Source organism: Notothenia rossii (assembly GCF_949606895.1).
Source record: "Notothenia rossii genome assembly, chromosome: 6".
NCBI lineage: Eukaryota > Metazoa > Chordata > Actinopteri > Perciformes > Nototheniidae > Notothenia > Notothenia rossii.
The window spans coordinates 55,929,705-55,946,219 of record NC_136909.1 but is presented as its reverse complement, the minus strand read 5'-3'; the positions used below and the strand labels follow the sequence as shown (position 1 = coordinate 55,946,219).

Sequence of the window (16,515 nt, the reverse complement as noted above, 5' to 3'; positions counted from 1 at the left end):
GCATTTAAAACCTTTTGAAAAATGCAGAACCCAAATAAACAGATCCTTGTGCCTGTTGGCCTCTAGAAAGATACACCAGGGCTCGACAGTAACGGTTGCCAGGTTCCCATTAGCAACCATTCAGAAAAATGTCAACCACTTCTTGGCCTTTGGTTGCCATCAGTGACAACCACTTTTTAACATGAAGAAATAAGGACAGCAAACAGCTACATTTGTTCCACAAAAGAGATAAATGTTCATTATTTGTTGTATTAAGAGTGATATTTAATTATTGTTGTGACCAGTCGGAACCTGATACTTAAGTTGCACGTGCATTGGTGTGATTACGGAGCAAGAAAGCGATGCACGTTTGCTCGCGTGCGTGGTGCGCCGTGTGTTTGTTTTACAAAAAAATGGCGAAGCAAATTAAGTTGTTTGACTGTGGGGTAAAAAGTTCGGCCAACCTGTCAACATCTCAAACGAATGTTCAAAGTGATTCAACTGATAAAGCGCAAGGTGAACCCGAACGAAAAGCAAAGAGGAAATGTGTCTTGGGAGGCGAAATATATATATGTACATTCTGCTCCGTTGTCCAAAATAAGAGTCCCGATCTTATTACTACCAAAATAAAAGTGCAAAACGAAACTTTACCAAAGGAAAATATTGGCATACAAATATAATCACTTCTATAAAAAGGTAACACATTTTAAATATAGTTAGACATATTAAAGGTAATTTACAGCATTAATAATTCATATCTAATTCTTAACTGTGAACGGTTTTCATTTATTTAACATTAGAAATGTATTAGTATGGTGAATCTAACGGAGCGTCTACACAGCAGCGTGCATTGACGCTTGGCGTGTCTGAAGCTTGGGGAGTCAACGCGAGCAACGCGACCAACAACCAATCACATGAATCTCCCGCTCCCGACATACAAAGTAAAAAACATTCCATGCTAGCTATATATACACTGTATATAACTGCTTAGCTGTACGGATGTCCCGATCACCTTTTTTTGCTCCCGATCCGATTCCGATCATTTGATTTTGACAATTTGCCGATACCGATTTTTCGATCCGATCTTTATGCAATGCATTAAGAGAAAAAAAAAGACAAAAAGCATTCAAGTTGTCCCTTAAGGTTATTTTTTTATTTAAATTGGATATTCTATCCAACATGAATATAGCTTCTTTCTTTCACAGCAGCATTGGATCAGTTCAGTTGTGCAGCATTGGATCAAAACAAAATAAAGCTTTCAGTATTCGTTAGCTTACTGCTATAATTAGACACTGCGCCCTGACCACTCGGTTGCCAGATTTGAGAGAAATAAGCAACCAGGTCTATGAAAACAAGCCCCAAAGAAGCAACGCATATATATATGATGTTGTGTAATTTGAAACCAAAACAAAGGCCTCAGGTTGACTTTAAGACTTGAACATGGTCATTTTTGTTTTGTAACATTGATTACAAAATTTAAAAAATAGTATTTAAAAAAAAATTAAAATCCCGATCTCCGATTTTTTTTCTCCCGTTTCCGATCTTTTGAAAATCATGTGATCAGCTCCGATCCCCGATCACGTGATCGGATCGGGACATCTCTACTTAGCTGTCCATTCAATGTTAAAACGAGGTACACTGGATATAAACTCCCCAAACAGGCAAAAACCTACTAGTTTCACCCACTATCTCTGCCACCTCCCTCCATGCCTGGCTCCTCCGGTTTGTATCCCGGTAGATGAACAGAGACTGATCATACAGCACCGGGTGATTCACTACCGCAATGATTATTTTCTCCTCCATTTTATGGAACATGTAGAAATGACCTGCGGTATGGCTCTCGCAGCATACACGCGGTTTGATTGGCTAGCAGTTGTACTGGCAGATTTTCATAAACGGGATTTGATTGGCTTACGCTTCCGTCGAAGCTTCAAAAGTTGAACATGGTTCAACATGGTTCAACTTTTGACGCGATCAACGCGAGCAACGCGTAGCTACGCTCCCTACAATGCAGTTCGGCGAAGCGTTACGTCACCCCATTCAAAGTGAATGGGCAGAAGCGTTGAAGCTTCAACTCACGCCGCTGTGTGGACGGGCCGTAAGACTTCGATGCTGAAGGGCCAATGGATCTATGGTGGGGGTCAGCACAAAGGTCAAGAAAACCCACATTTGAAAGGGAGACAACGGATGACCAAGAAACTAGTGACTTGCTCAGTTCATTTGTGAGGGATCTGTGAAGAACATGACAACAGCTGCACTACTAGTATACCAGCAATTGAGGGTGGACAAATGTACTACCACTTAGGTTTCAAATAATTGTGTTAATTACTTATTGTAAAGCATTTGAAGATTCTTTTGTCACATTTTCATTATGAAGTTGATGTATAACTGTATAGTATCTTAATTATTTCAAATATAAGGTGACTAAAAATGGCAACCATATTTTCAGTTTTGGCAACCAAAAGCTGATGCCTGGTTGCCAGCCTGGCAACCACTTTTAAAAGATAGCGTTGAGCCTTGTACACATTGGTCCAAACCCTTTAATATTATTTAAGAGTTGAGGTTTTCATTAACCCGTCTTGAAACTCTTTAAAAAACATTTTAACAGATCATTGCGTAGTCTGTGTGTGTGGTCTATTGGCAGGAGTAAACAATGCAGATAAAGAAGATTAGGGATGTTAGGAGAACCCTATAGTTTTGAAGGAGATGTTTATTAAATGGATATTGTAGAGGGAGTTATGTAAAAATAACACCTTCATGCCGATCTAGATCCCTCCGCTTCGCGTCGGGCTCCTTATCCGCCTCTCGGTGTTCTTTTCCCGATAATGACAGCGTCGCTGCACATTATCCCGCTTATTACATGGCCACATTCTCAACAAAGTAACGATATGACTCCCAATATTAATTGAAATGCTTTTATGGATTTATAAAATGATTTTATTGATTTAAAAAATAGTTTTATTTATTGATTTAAATTTACATGCATCCGCTAAAAAAAATTAGTCCGTTGTTATTGTTTGAACTAACGTAGCAATGGCAGGAACTGCTTCGATAGTGTTTTTGAGGAGTTTTTTGATTTAAGCAATCATACATGAGAGGCCGTTCTAGAACGTCATTATTGGTACGACAGTACTGCGGCAGGACCGAGGTGCTTGCGCCGAGGTCCGTACGCCTGGAGTAGGTGGATGTTCATGCTGCCATTAAAAGTGCAATTCTTGAAACAGCTCTCCATGAACTCCATGCCAGACAGGTGGTGCTGTGGTGTTCCCGGGTAGGACTACGTTATAGGAAGAGCTTTCCTCCAGTGGCCGTTTCATGGCGTGTCCCGGACCGGCAAAAAGTGCGTTGCTCCACATCTTTCTGTTGTCTAGAGATGGAGCCCAGTAGCTGCGAAGCGATGACTCGTTTTGGAGCTACCGATTTCCAACGAGAGACAATGTATAACAGTGTAACGGCTGTGTGTCGCTAAACGTCGCTATGGAAACCACACGATGTAGGCTCATGGAAGTAGTTTCGGTAGGCCAGTGGCGTGTGTAGGCCACTGGATACTTTGTGATTAGGCACGTTCTATTTGATCGTTGTTTGATCGTGGAATCAAACACGCCTATTGACCAATCAGAGAGCTTGCTCAAACCTATGTGTTATAGAATTAATCAATCATACACGCAAGCGCCTCGGTCCTGCCGCAGTACTGTCGTACCAATAATGAGGTTCAAGAACGGCCTCAAGTGTATGATTGCGATTCTATTACACAATCTATCATTGTAATCAACAATATCGTAAAATAAATTTCATAATGTGGGCTAATTTGCTCCCAAACCTACGCTTTCTGCTTGAGTTAATCTCCGTCAGAAAGTAGTTCGTAGAAAGTAGTTCCCATGGTAGAGATTAACAGCCCAGGTAGTTGACGCCAATGTACTCTTTTCGTTGCGACTTTTTTCCAACGCACTCAACTCGTCAGTTGAAACAGCCGCAAATCTTTCGTTGGTTTTGTGATCTGTGTCCATGTCCAACCATTCATCAATACTGAGGCCCCCCAACAAATCAAAATTAACTTTAAAATCTGACATTTTGTCGCTACCGATTTCCAACGAGAGACAATGTATAAAAGTGTAACGGCTGTGTGTCGCTAAACGTTGCTATGGAAACCACACGATGTAGGCTAATGGAAGTAGTTTCGGTAGGCTAGTGGCGTGTGTAGGCCACTGGATACTTTGTGATTAGGCACGTTCTATTTGATCGTTGTTTGATCGTGGAATCAAACATGCCTATTGACCAATCAGAGAGCTTGCTCAAACCTACGTGTTATAGAATACAGATTCGAAAACATCGCTGCTTGCTTTAAAAGTAGCACAATTCATTATGTCAAACCTTGGAAAGTATCTAGATATCCCTGCCCTAATGCCAAAGTAACTGGCAACTGAATATGTGTCGCCATCTGATGTCCATGTCTGGACCACTGCGTAAAAAGGAGGGTTTCTGCCCGTTACTTCTCCGCTGTTTTCTTGTCGCTCTTGTCTTGTCAGTTAGAAAAGCAAACTGCATGCAGTTTACTTTTCGGCCAAACTGTATACAGTTAAATCGAACGGACTTCTTTCTGCAGATGTGAGCGTCCTTAACAACGGTCAATAAGTCCTTGACAGCGGTCTGTCTGTTCGGTATTAACAACGTGTCACGTGTTCCGAATTGACCAATCAGAATCGAGTATTCAACAAAGCCATGTAATTACGGTCAATAAGTCCTTGACAGCGTTCTGTCTGTTCTGGATTAACAACGTGTCACGTGTTCTGAATTGACCAATCAGAATCGAGTATTCAACTAAACCATGTAATAAGACCTGTTAGACACTAACAAAAACATTGTAGCAGCAGAAAAAGAAATAAAACTGACAACTTATTCTAAATTAAGCTGCCGCTCTTCGTTGTATTCCAATAATAAAATAGATAAACAACAATGGTTTCCCCTGTGGCATTTCCTGTGTTTCCCTTCTTTAAAAAAAAGGCTCATTTTGGTGCACCAGTCTGTCTACTACCTGTGTCTAATATATACATAATCACCAAGTGCTCAAAACCACTTTCAAAATAAAAGCATACAGAATTACTTCAAATAATTAAAATAATGATTAATTCAATATGAAAAAAAACAGCTAGAAAATAAGTGTTTACTTACTAAATGACATAAATCAATGTAAAGCTCCAACAAACAGTATTCAAAAATAAAATATAAAAAATCTCTCAAAAGATAGTTTACACGCCTGGTTGTTTTGTTGTTCACCATAGTATTATGTCAAGAATCATTGAATTCCACTGGTAAAATAATGGTGTATTGGCAATAGTGCAGTCTGTAACCTATTTACTAATGTTATATGGCGTGGTTTCATAACAAGTGGACGAAAGTGGTGTTGCTCTAAACTGAAAGCATTGAGAAAATACTGTTGTATTAATGCAGTTTGTGTGAACCCCCCCCCCAGCCTCGCTCTTTACACAGCCAGGCAAGGTTGAGGAAAACAAGCACTGCACCACAAAGCTCGAACCAAATTGGCAATGCCACCTCCTACTTTTGTCTGATATCTTTTTACAGTTATTTTTAATGTCACTCCATATTCGAATGAAGTCAATGAACATATGGAACCATTCCCCAAAGACCGAATTTTCAGTTTGTGAGCATTTAGCTAGCTAACACTCACACAGCGTACACTGTGTGGAGAGGCTGATGGGGAGATGTGGAAAAACAGTGATTTATGAAAGGACGGAGAGCGGCTGCTGGGCCATCGCCTCCCAACCAGAAATAATTGTAATGTGTTTGGTTAAACATCTCCCAGCCTTTCATTAGCTTTTTATTTGAGGAGGGAAACTGGCTTGGCTCATTAGCATTGATTGCTTCTTGTTCCCCCATTGGAGAGAACAGACGGGGGGGGGGAGGGGTAGTTGGCCTACTGAGCTGCATGAAGAAGCCCGGCTAACTTGAGAAAGATCTCAATTGTCTCCCTTAAGGTCCTTACACACCGAGCTGATTTTTGGCGTCGATAGATGTCTGGCTGTCGATGAGCGTCCTGTCGCCCTACTCAGATTGGTGTGTACTGCACCGTTGTGTCTTTTCACCTTCTGCCAAGTTGAATCAGTAGGCTGTCGGCCAAAGGCCGTAGGCCAAAGAAATCACTCTGATCGACTGTTCAGCTTAGCGAATCATTGCATGAGACGGGAAAGGGAAGTGAGGGAAAAAATAAAATGTGCAGATGACATGCATTTTTTTTAGAGATGTCCCGATCCGATCACGTGATCGGGGATCGGAGCCGATCACGTGATTTTCAAAAGATCGGAATCGGGAGAAAAAAATCGGGGATCGTGCTTTTTTTAAAAAAAATTATAAATACTTTTTTTTTTTTTTTTAATTCAATGTTACAAAACAAAAATGACCATGTTCAAGTCTTAAAGTCATCCTGAGGCCTTAGTTTTGGTTTCAAATTACACAATATCATGTATGTGTTGCTTCTTTGGGGCTTGTGTTCATAGACCTGGTTGCTTATTTCTCTCAAATCTGGCAACAGAGTGGGCAGGGCGGAGTGTCTAATTGTAGCAGTAAACTAACGAGTACTGATAAGCTTTATTTTGTTTTGATCCAATGCGCACAACTGAACTGTTCCAATGCTGCTGTGAAAAAAACAAGCTATATCCATGTTGGATAGAATATCCAATTTAAATTTAAAAAATAACCTTAAGGTACAACTTGAATGCTTTTTTTCTTTTTTTTTCTCTTAATGCATTGCATAGAGATCGGATCGGGAAAAATCGGTATCGGCAAATTGTCAAAATCAAATGATCGGAATCGGATCGGGAGCAAAAAAAGGTGATCGGGACATACCTAATTTTTTTACATTCTCAAGTCTACTGTCAAAGTACTATGGCTGTGTTCAGAGTAAAGAGCTTTTTCAAGTCAGAAAGAAAGAGGCCATGATGTTCCCTGGTGAACAGACTTCTCTTTTGTCAAAAAGCTGGTCGAAACCTTTAAAACCAGCACACCCATCTGTTGGCGGAGAGTTGTAACTGCAACGCCAAAAAGTTCACTAAACAAATCAATTCAAAAGTTTTATTTTTAGTTACTATTTTTGAGTTAGCATTTTAGTCTAAGCAGTCTATAAAAATCTTCACTATATAAAGAGAAAGTGATAATGCGGTGTGGTTCTTCAGTAGCTCTGCTATAGAAAAGAAGTGTGTCAGTGCAGACAAGATCAGGGATGGGAGTTTTGTGAAAGTAGGGTTTAACAACTGGCGAAAGGCAGAGGAAACATTTAGGGAGCATGAGAAGTCCCATCAACACACAGGCCGTCAACAAACTGGCAGCATTAAAAAGAACACCGGTGAATGCACTGCTCTCACAAGCTGTTGCTAAAGACCAAATGATTGCATTTAATATGACGTTATTATACAGGGCCGCCCCTCCCTACGCGCAGATCGCGCAGACCCCTCGCGGATGGGGCCTCATTTTGCAGAGGGAGCCTCCTCTGAAGCGCAAACATGGCGCACCTACAGTGTAGCGCGCCACAGTTTCGACGGCTCCACTAGCACCCCCCCCACCGCAACCGCACGCTTCACCCCCCATCGCCCCAAACATAAGCGCACGCTGATGCGCTCACACACACACGGACATACACTCTCTTGTCCTTTCTCTTTTGAGCGCCGCTCTTGTGCTTTGGTTTGCTGTACATTATAAATGCAAGCTATTACATTTTTTATAATGCTGCCGAACTTGCTGCTGCTAGCTACAGTACGGGTTGATTAAACAGTTCGCTCGTCACGCAAGGTATCACATGACATGAAAGGGAGCAAGGTCATTGGACAGACAAATGACTAATTAATTTAGGTTGCTTGGTTACTTTGAAGACTGCGTGAACCGGTCAATGCCATTTCGCATGGGCCCCTGGCCGGCTCTGGGCCCCGGTGCGTTGCACCGGCTGCACCGTCGATAGTTACGCCACTGAGTCTGTCCCTGTATCCCTGTAGACTATTTCTCAAGCTGCTGAACTTCAGAGCAGTTAATTGTCATTAAGGTAGATGGCAGTGTGGTAATGATGTACCTTCACTGTACGCACTGAAGGGAAAATCTGTCTATGGACAGAGAGGGTTAAAAAACAGTTTGGAATATGAATCACCTATTATAATACTGAACAATCTCACCAGAAGACATTATTACTTTACTATCTTGTGCATCCACAACTTAAGACTCAAGAATTTACACACGGCATCTATTGCACGTCTGTCCGTCCTGGGAGAGGGATCCCTCCTCTGTTGCGCTCCCTGAGGTTTCTCCCATTTTTCCCCTTAAACTCTGGGTTTTCTCTGGAAGTTTTTCCTTGTACGATGTGAGGGTCTAAGGACAGAGGGTGTCGTATTTTCATACTGATATTCTGTACAAACGGTGAAGTCCACTGAGACAAATGTAACATTTGTGATATTGGGCTATATAAATAAACATTGATTGATTGAAGACTCATCAGTTTCAAATATGAGGTAATTAAAAGGTGAAAATCATAAGATTCCTTAACATACAATATTATATAAATTCTGTGGACAATTCTGCAACATTTGCTGAACTCAAAGAGCCTGTCAAAATTCAATAGAGAAGCCTGTGATTAATAAAAGGCGCTACAGTAATAAAGCGTTGCAGAGTATCAGCATTCATCCACTGACAGACACTGTACAACTCCAATGTTTCTGCTACTCACTGACAATCTCTTTCTAATGGAACTCACTCTGCAACAGCACTAGCACTGCTGGTTTACAGCTAAATGTATCAATGTTTCACTTTACATTCATGATATTAGATTGTTGATCATTTAATCAATATCCATCCAGATCCATAGATCGAAACCCCCCTTGAGGTAACAATGCTCATATTCTTACATAAATCCAGATTTCTAGCCCACTTCATTCACATGGTCCTTTAACCGTATCCATAACTTTAATAAGCAATAGCAATTGGACTACTGCTTTAATGGAGGTGTGGAGATTTTTTTATCTCAGCGCTGATCTAATGAAAGCCAGGGGTGGCCATAAAAGCACAATGAGAAGTGAGGGGGGGGGGGAGGAAGGCTTTATGAGGGGGGAAATGAAAGCCTGAGGTATGGCCACATGTTTAATGACATTTCAGCTACTCATCAGATCTGCCAATGAAATGGCAGCAATTATGGAAAACAAGACAGGCCCCCTCAAATTAGTCCATAATTCATAAACGCTCGGGCAGTTTATAAAGCAGCCGTGAAAGAAGTGATCTTTCGTTGTGAAGATTCTGCTTTATGCGCAGTAGCCCCGCTGCGAGGCCGGGAGTAGCCTATAACGGCCTATAACGATTTGCATAAACGGGATTTGATTGGCTGACGCTTCCGCCAAAGCTTCAGAAGCTTCAAAAGTTGAACATTTCTCAACTTTTGAAGCGAGCCACGCCAGCAAAGCTCCGCTTCCCACAATGCCGTTCGGCGAAAAGTGACGTCACCCCATTCAAGTGAATGGTGAAGCTTTCAACGCACGCCGCTGTGTGGACGGGCCGTAAGTGATCCTGTGTTAGCGTGAAGAGTCTGCTAACCTTTATGCGCTCCGCAGTACCCGAGCGTGCTCCACTAGCACCCCCTCTCCCCCCGGCCAACAACTTCAAAATGCTGGGCTATATATAAAAATCACTGGCCCACGAAAATGTCTATTGGATACATTTTGGCCCTTGGACAACTGTAGTAGGTGATCCCTGATCTACGGCTAGTTGTTAATGGACTGCACAAAGTTGAATCAATACATCTAAAAAAAAATCTAGCCGGTAAACAAGATCGTTGCTTTTGAGAGTATAGGAAAACAATTTTAAGATGTACTTGACTTAAAATGTCACACTTTAAAAATTCTACTTACAGCCTCAATTTAGACTAAATAAAGCAGGCTACCCGAAAAACCACAATAGTCACAGCACTACGAACTCACCACTCACTGCAAAGTTCTTTGCCAGGGGTTTCTTTATCGAAGTTAAGCTACCATCAATGAAATGAGCCAATAATACCATACCATGTAATAACCATTAAGGATGATGTGATCCACAGTAACAACAGTCTTTCACAGAACAATCCGAGGAGGTATCTTATCTTTGGTTTGAGATTAAAGGTAGGGTAGGTTAGGGCTGCTAGATATTGAAAAAAACTGACATTGCGATATTTTTTTCCCCAGCGATATATATTGCGTTTTTTTTTAACTATATTTAACCGGATGAAGAATTTTAGTCACGGACGTCGGGATCTTAACTGGTTGACTCATCATCCCTTAAGTCATGATCTAACATGTCATGATAATGCATGTTGCTTAACCTCAAATAAGGGGGTTCATCTGTGAATGAAGAAGAGAAGAACCTTTTTGTATCCAAAATAGTTCCAGATGGCAGATGTTGCTTTTCTTTTTGGAAGTAAATCTTCATTCTCGCCGGTATTGTCCTCCTGTGCCTCGCTCATTTTTTACCGGTTTTTTGATGGTCTGCAAACCAGCGGGGCAGGGCCTGCTGTGATCGGATCAAGAATGATTGTGATTGGTGGTTTGCTGTGCATGCAGAGCCTGCATGTCACTCACTCAAGTACCCCTGACATGAGAGCCGCACAAGTTTTCCTTTTGTAGCAAGCAGCAAAAATAATTGTAACATGACGTGTTTGAGTTAATGTACCTACTTAATATCGCACGTCCTAAAAAAAAAAAAGAATAAAATTGCACATCCCTGCGATGTGAATATCACGCATGTGCATATCACGGTTATCGTTCAGCCCTAGGGTAGGTAAGAATGGAGAAACCAGCTTGAATGCTTTTTACAACGCCACGGCTTCCACATATGAAATCTTTTGATGTATTTATTCAGTGTTTCTGAAGTGAATTACCTACCTCACCTTTAAGATGGTATAAAAAAACTCAAGTTAACTTATAGTTATAGACTGGTGGTGACTATACATGATGAATGTCCAACATTTCACAGAGACTGTAGACGCGTTCACACGTACTTAGTGCCCCGGCACTTATTACCCCAGGGCACTAAGTACCAATCGCATTCACACCGGAGTACTTTTCCCCGAGGGAAGATTACGCAAATGAGCCGCTGACGTCACTTCGTCTTCTTCTGCTTTGGGTTTACTGGCAGGCTGCAAACCACTTCACAGCGTATACTGACACCCGAAGTCCCCGGCCGGAAGTCCCCGGGGTTGGGGACTGGCTTCATTAGAAGCTGCTGGGACTCCCGACTGCACAAAACATTTCAGAGTTTAACGGGGCGTGGTTTGCAATTCACCCAGCCAATCAGAACTAGGGCACTTTTTCCCCCCAGGATAGTACCACCTCTCTAGCAGGCACTAAAAATGGGGGTAAAAGTTCCCGGCACTAAGTACTCTTTTAGGTGTGAACGCAACATACAGATGTAGCGATTCATTTCAGACAGTTTGAAACGCGAGGGCCGTGATTGGTACGTGATCTGCCCTCGCTCAAGGGAAAACCTCCAGCTTGACTTGAGACCGCCCCCGTGATAGATAAATGTAATTATAATGAAGCCAGCTGCAATGGATCATTGATCCACCAGGGGGTGCAGTGGGGTTCCACTGGAGCTCATGTGAAATAAAGTCAGACACAGTACGCTGGATGTACAGCGTAACTTTGTTAAGATCCATATGTCACGGATATCATACTACTGTGCTAAATAAGAGACATGTAATCATCTACAAAACATCACCATGTTGTTATTTAACAAAATAATTTTGTTATTCGAAAAAAACTAACGGGAGGAAATGCAGCCCGGCTCTCGATTTTTAATCCTAATTTAATCATCATCTTCACCACGATCATTTATGTTTATGTTCGCCGAATTGACATGAAATCACTGACACATATGAATATACTGTATTCAACTTCATTCAAACGTTATTAACGTGCCTAAACTCAGTAATTCACCAAAGATATGTATATTTTAAATGGAGCTTCGTCGGTCGATCAGGATCCCAAAGCGTAGCGAAGGGATCCTGATCGATCGGACCGTGTTATTTTCCCCATAAGGAACAAGTCGCTGCAAATTATCCCGCTTATTACATGGCCACATTCTCAACAAAGTAACAACATGACTCCCAATATTAATTTAAATGCTTTTATGGATTTAAAAAAATGTTTTATTGATTTAAAAAATAGTTGTATGTATTGATTTAAATTGACATGCATCCGCTTAGAAAAATTGTCCGTTGTTACCGTTTTTTAAACAGTCGGAATGAAACGGCAGCTCTCAGCTGTGTATTTACACAACTAATGGCCCATCAACCACAGCTCTCTCCCCCCCTCACCCCCTGATCTTACTTCTCCAGCAGCTAAATTAACTGTAGGTTACTCTGAGTGACCATAGACTGTATGTGACAAGCTTACAGTTAGTGACGTAACAACACCATAAAAGCTGGTGGGTTGAAAGCAATACGGGAGGTAAAAATAACTAGAATAATTGTGATTTATTTATTGTGGCTTTTATGTTTTTAGGTATAAAATGTTATGTAATTCAGGCTTATAGTTAACCCTTCTCTAAAAGCCTTCAACAATGACAATATTCATAGTAATTTAATAAATCCTTCCAACACACATTGTAAAAAATAGCCTACTGTAAGTTAAGAAATCATTCCAATATGTACATCTTCTGATGTAACAACAATAACATTATAAATAGTAACATAGCTGAACATGGTATTGCACATTTAGCTTTGAGTGTTACTGACCTGAGATGTTTTTATAACATGAATTAAGGTGACTGAGGCTTTTTAACATACAGGGATGCCAACTCATCAGGTATGAAAAAGGTGACAAGGATCCAAGCCCCCGGCTTCCCCACCCCACAGAATATCGGCTTTAAAATGAGGAATAACAGAGGATTTTAGCAGTCAGAACAACTAAAGCAGCAGTGTTAATAATAACAGAAACGCCAAAGAGTCACATCTAATAGAAATATATAAAAGCATTTATTTTAAATTGTATAGCAGTCAGTTTATAATTTTGGCAGCACTGTTGAGCATTTTGAAAATGTATTTTCATGCCTCTGTGCAAGGCTTAAGTCTTTCTATCTTTATAGCCACATGGTGTAAAGTAACTAAGTTCATAAACTCAACAAGTACTATACTTGGGCACAATTTTGAGATACTTGTACTTTATTTAAGTATTTCAATGTTTTGCTACTTTGTTCTTCTACTCCACTACAGTTCAGAGGTACATGCTGTACTTTTCCTCCACTCCATGTATGTAATACCTTCAGTTACTTTACAGATGTGGATGAATGATGTGAAATATAATCAAGTGTTAATTCCGACTTTAGTTCCACCTGGAGTAAATCCACAAGCTACCCTGCAGTATACAAAGTCATTCAAACTAGCTGCACCTTTACCAGCTTTGAGAACACTTTCATGATCAATCATTATAAAACATATCATATCTATTATTCTGAAATGGACCAATCTGCACAATGACTACTTTTACTGTCGCTACTTTCACTATATTTTGGTGATAATACTTTTACTTGAGGAACATTTTGAATGCAGGACTTTTACTGTAACAGAGTATTCCTACACTCTGGAACTATTACTTTTACTCAAGTACAAGATCTGAGTACTTTTACTTTTACTCAAGTACAAGATCTGAGTACTTCTACTTTTACTCTAGTACAAGATCTGTGTGCTTCTACTTTTACTCTAGTACAAGACCTGAGTACTTTTACTTTTACTCAAGTACAAGACCTGAGTACTTTTACTTTTACTCAAGTACAAGACCTGAGTACTTCTACTTTTACTCAAGCACAAGATCTGAGTACTTCTACTTTTACTCAAGTACAATATATATATACTTATACCACCTCCGTTTATAGCCTATGAAAAAAACTATTAGAAATAGAAGGCTAAAGCTAACATTAGCAGATAGTGACAATGTATGAGAGCTAGCTAGCTCAACGATTCCTGAAATAATATTGCCACAGAAAAACTTTTCAGTTCACATCACGCTCTGCCGCTCCGACAGGGAGCTCTGCTCTGAACACCTGAACAGCCCGTTCTAACAGCTGTTCACCAGCGGTCCAGTCTGTGCCACAGTGACTCCGGACGCACAGTTAATATTAACAAACGCAAGCGTAGGTAATGTAGCTGCTGAAGCTAGACCATCATCTCGGAGCAGCAGAGCCTTATTATACATCCATGAGCAGAGCCGACAGGCAGGAAGACTCGAGCACACAGCTCGCACTTCATTATAATATATAAAAAAAAAGCTCACGGCCGCAGATTACTCCGGGTCCCAGACCCCCCCATACCCCAAAAATATTTTTATTGCAGATCTACATGAATCACACAAACGACTTATTTTGGATTCAAAACGGCGAATTTCGCCAAAAGGTGACAAGTTTGCTTCACTGAACATAGACAGAGCACAACTGAAACATAACATCTGAGATGTAACAACATAATACACTTTTTGGGGATGCTTGGGATGTCAGGAGTGAGGGACACGGCTTTGAACGGGCGTGTCGCCTGGCAGGACAGGAGAGTGTGTGCACCAGTCTGCCTTGATCTATGAATTCATGTCCGTGACACTCACTGCTGCCCACAGCTGTTTTATAGAAGAAAAACCTCCTTCACTTCATGAAAGTGTTTTAACCACACAAACCTCTACACACACGACGGGTGTTATTTTCCCCATAAGGAACAAGTCGCTGCAAATTATCCCGCTTATTACACGACCACATTCTAAACAAAGTAACGACATGACTCCCAATATTAAATTAAATGCTTTTATGGATTTAGAAAATGTTTTTATTGATTTAAAAAATAGTTGTATTTATTGATTTAAAAAATAGTTGTATGTATTGATTTAAATTGACATGCATCCGCTAAGAAAAATAGTCCGTTGTTACCGTTTTTTAAACAGTCTGAATGACGGCAGCTCTTAGCTATGTATTTACACAATTAATGGCCCATCAACCACAGCTCTCTCCCCCCCTCCCCCCTTGATCTTTCTTCTCCAGCAGCTAAATTAACTGTAGGTTACTCTGAGTGACAAGCTTACAGTTAGACACAACACTGTCATTGCAAGTGACCCTCAGTTAGTTTACTTTTATGTTCAACTGCTAAATTCGTTACTGATAAAAAAGGGCTTCTACTGTACCTAATTACCTTAACACTAGAACCGCCAGAGGTTTTTGTATAGGCCTACCTAAACCTGTCAAATCCCGCTATTAGAATGCAATTTTTAACAACATAGGGTGCTACATAACACACTTTCAGGAAAATTCAGGGACTGGGAGACTTTAATATTTTATTGAAAAAAAGTTATATTGCACACACACAACACACATCACACAAATTGACCCGATTGGCGGTTCTAGTGTTAAATAAACTCACTAATGAATTAAACCAGTTCAATACGCATTATTCTTATCATTCTTTATGAGCGCAGAAATAGTCTTAAAATCAGATCTGTTTTTTAAATGAAATCTGACGGCAGGCAGTTAGCTCTGATCACCTATGATAAATGCGCCGCACCTAATCGCTGGCCATTCAGCCACAGACACTGTTGGAAATGGGGAGGAGCCAGAGGGAGCTTGGCTCCCCCGAAGAGGGAGGGAGCTCCCCTGAAGGCTGACTTTGAGATAAATAGGGGGAGCCCAAAACAATCGTGCATATTTGTGTCACACAGATTAGAAATGTTGAGTTTTTGTAAATAACAGTTCTTGAAATAAATAATAGTTATTGTTCATTACAGTTTCTGAATATTTGTTTTATATTTGTGAATATGTCTGGGTGTGGCCATCTGTACGTGGCGGCGCTGCATTCTTACTTACGTTGCTATGGTTATGGCGGTGATGCCAGCGCGGTATTTGAAATGTTCATATTGATATTTTTTTAACTCTGGCTTTGTAATAAAAAATACGGCAAAACGAAAACAGCCAAGCGTCACAGATTTTGGATTCACAAGCAAAGAAGCGAAGGAGTCTAAAAATGACAACGTGAACGGAAAACCGCTGTAAGCGGCGTTAGGGTCGAGCTTGACAGCTCCACACCGAGGGAGAGGCCTGCCGATGCGGAGCCTGAAGAGGCTTCAACAACGGCCACATCCGCCGGCATAGTGACACCGTTTGTATTAGTAGAAGAGTGTTTTTATAGCAATTGATCGCATCCGCGCTGCTGCGCCAGTCAACAGAGCGTGCGTGTGACATATTTAGTAGCAGGATGTGCTCTGAAAAATAGGGCTCCCCGAAAGCAAATGGGTAATTCGAACACTGACAGAGCTCCTCAAAATCAAACTGTAGACAGTGTGAAAGCACCTATTGTTTTAAATAATGGTTGGAATGTGACCTGTGAGCCTTCTGAATTACCGTGGGACCGCACATTCTAAACTAAAATGTTCAATCAATAAAGTAACATCTTATCTTAATAATATCTTCATATTAATAATAATAATAAATCATACAGTATGTGTCCGAAAGGAAGCAGGAGAAAGCAAACACAAAAATATACAAAAAATATAC

General features: G+C 40.7%; 1 protein-coding gene across 1 annotated transcript in view; it reads right to left on the bottom strand.

The window, feature by feature from the left end:
- The window catches only part of ttc27 (tetratricopeptide repeat domain 27), a 168,082-nt gene that overhangs the window by 147,742 nt on the left and 3,825 nt on the right, over positions 1 to 16,515 (bottom strand). The window lies entirely within an intron of this gene.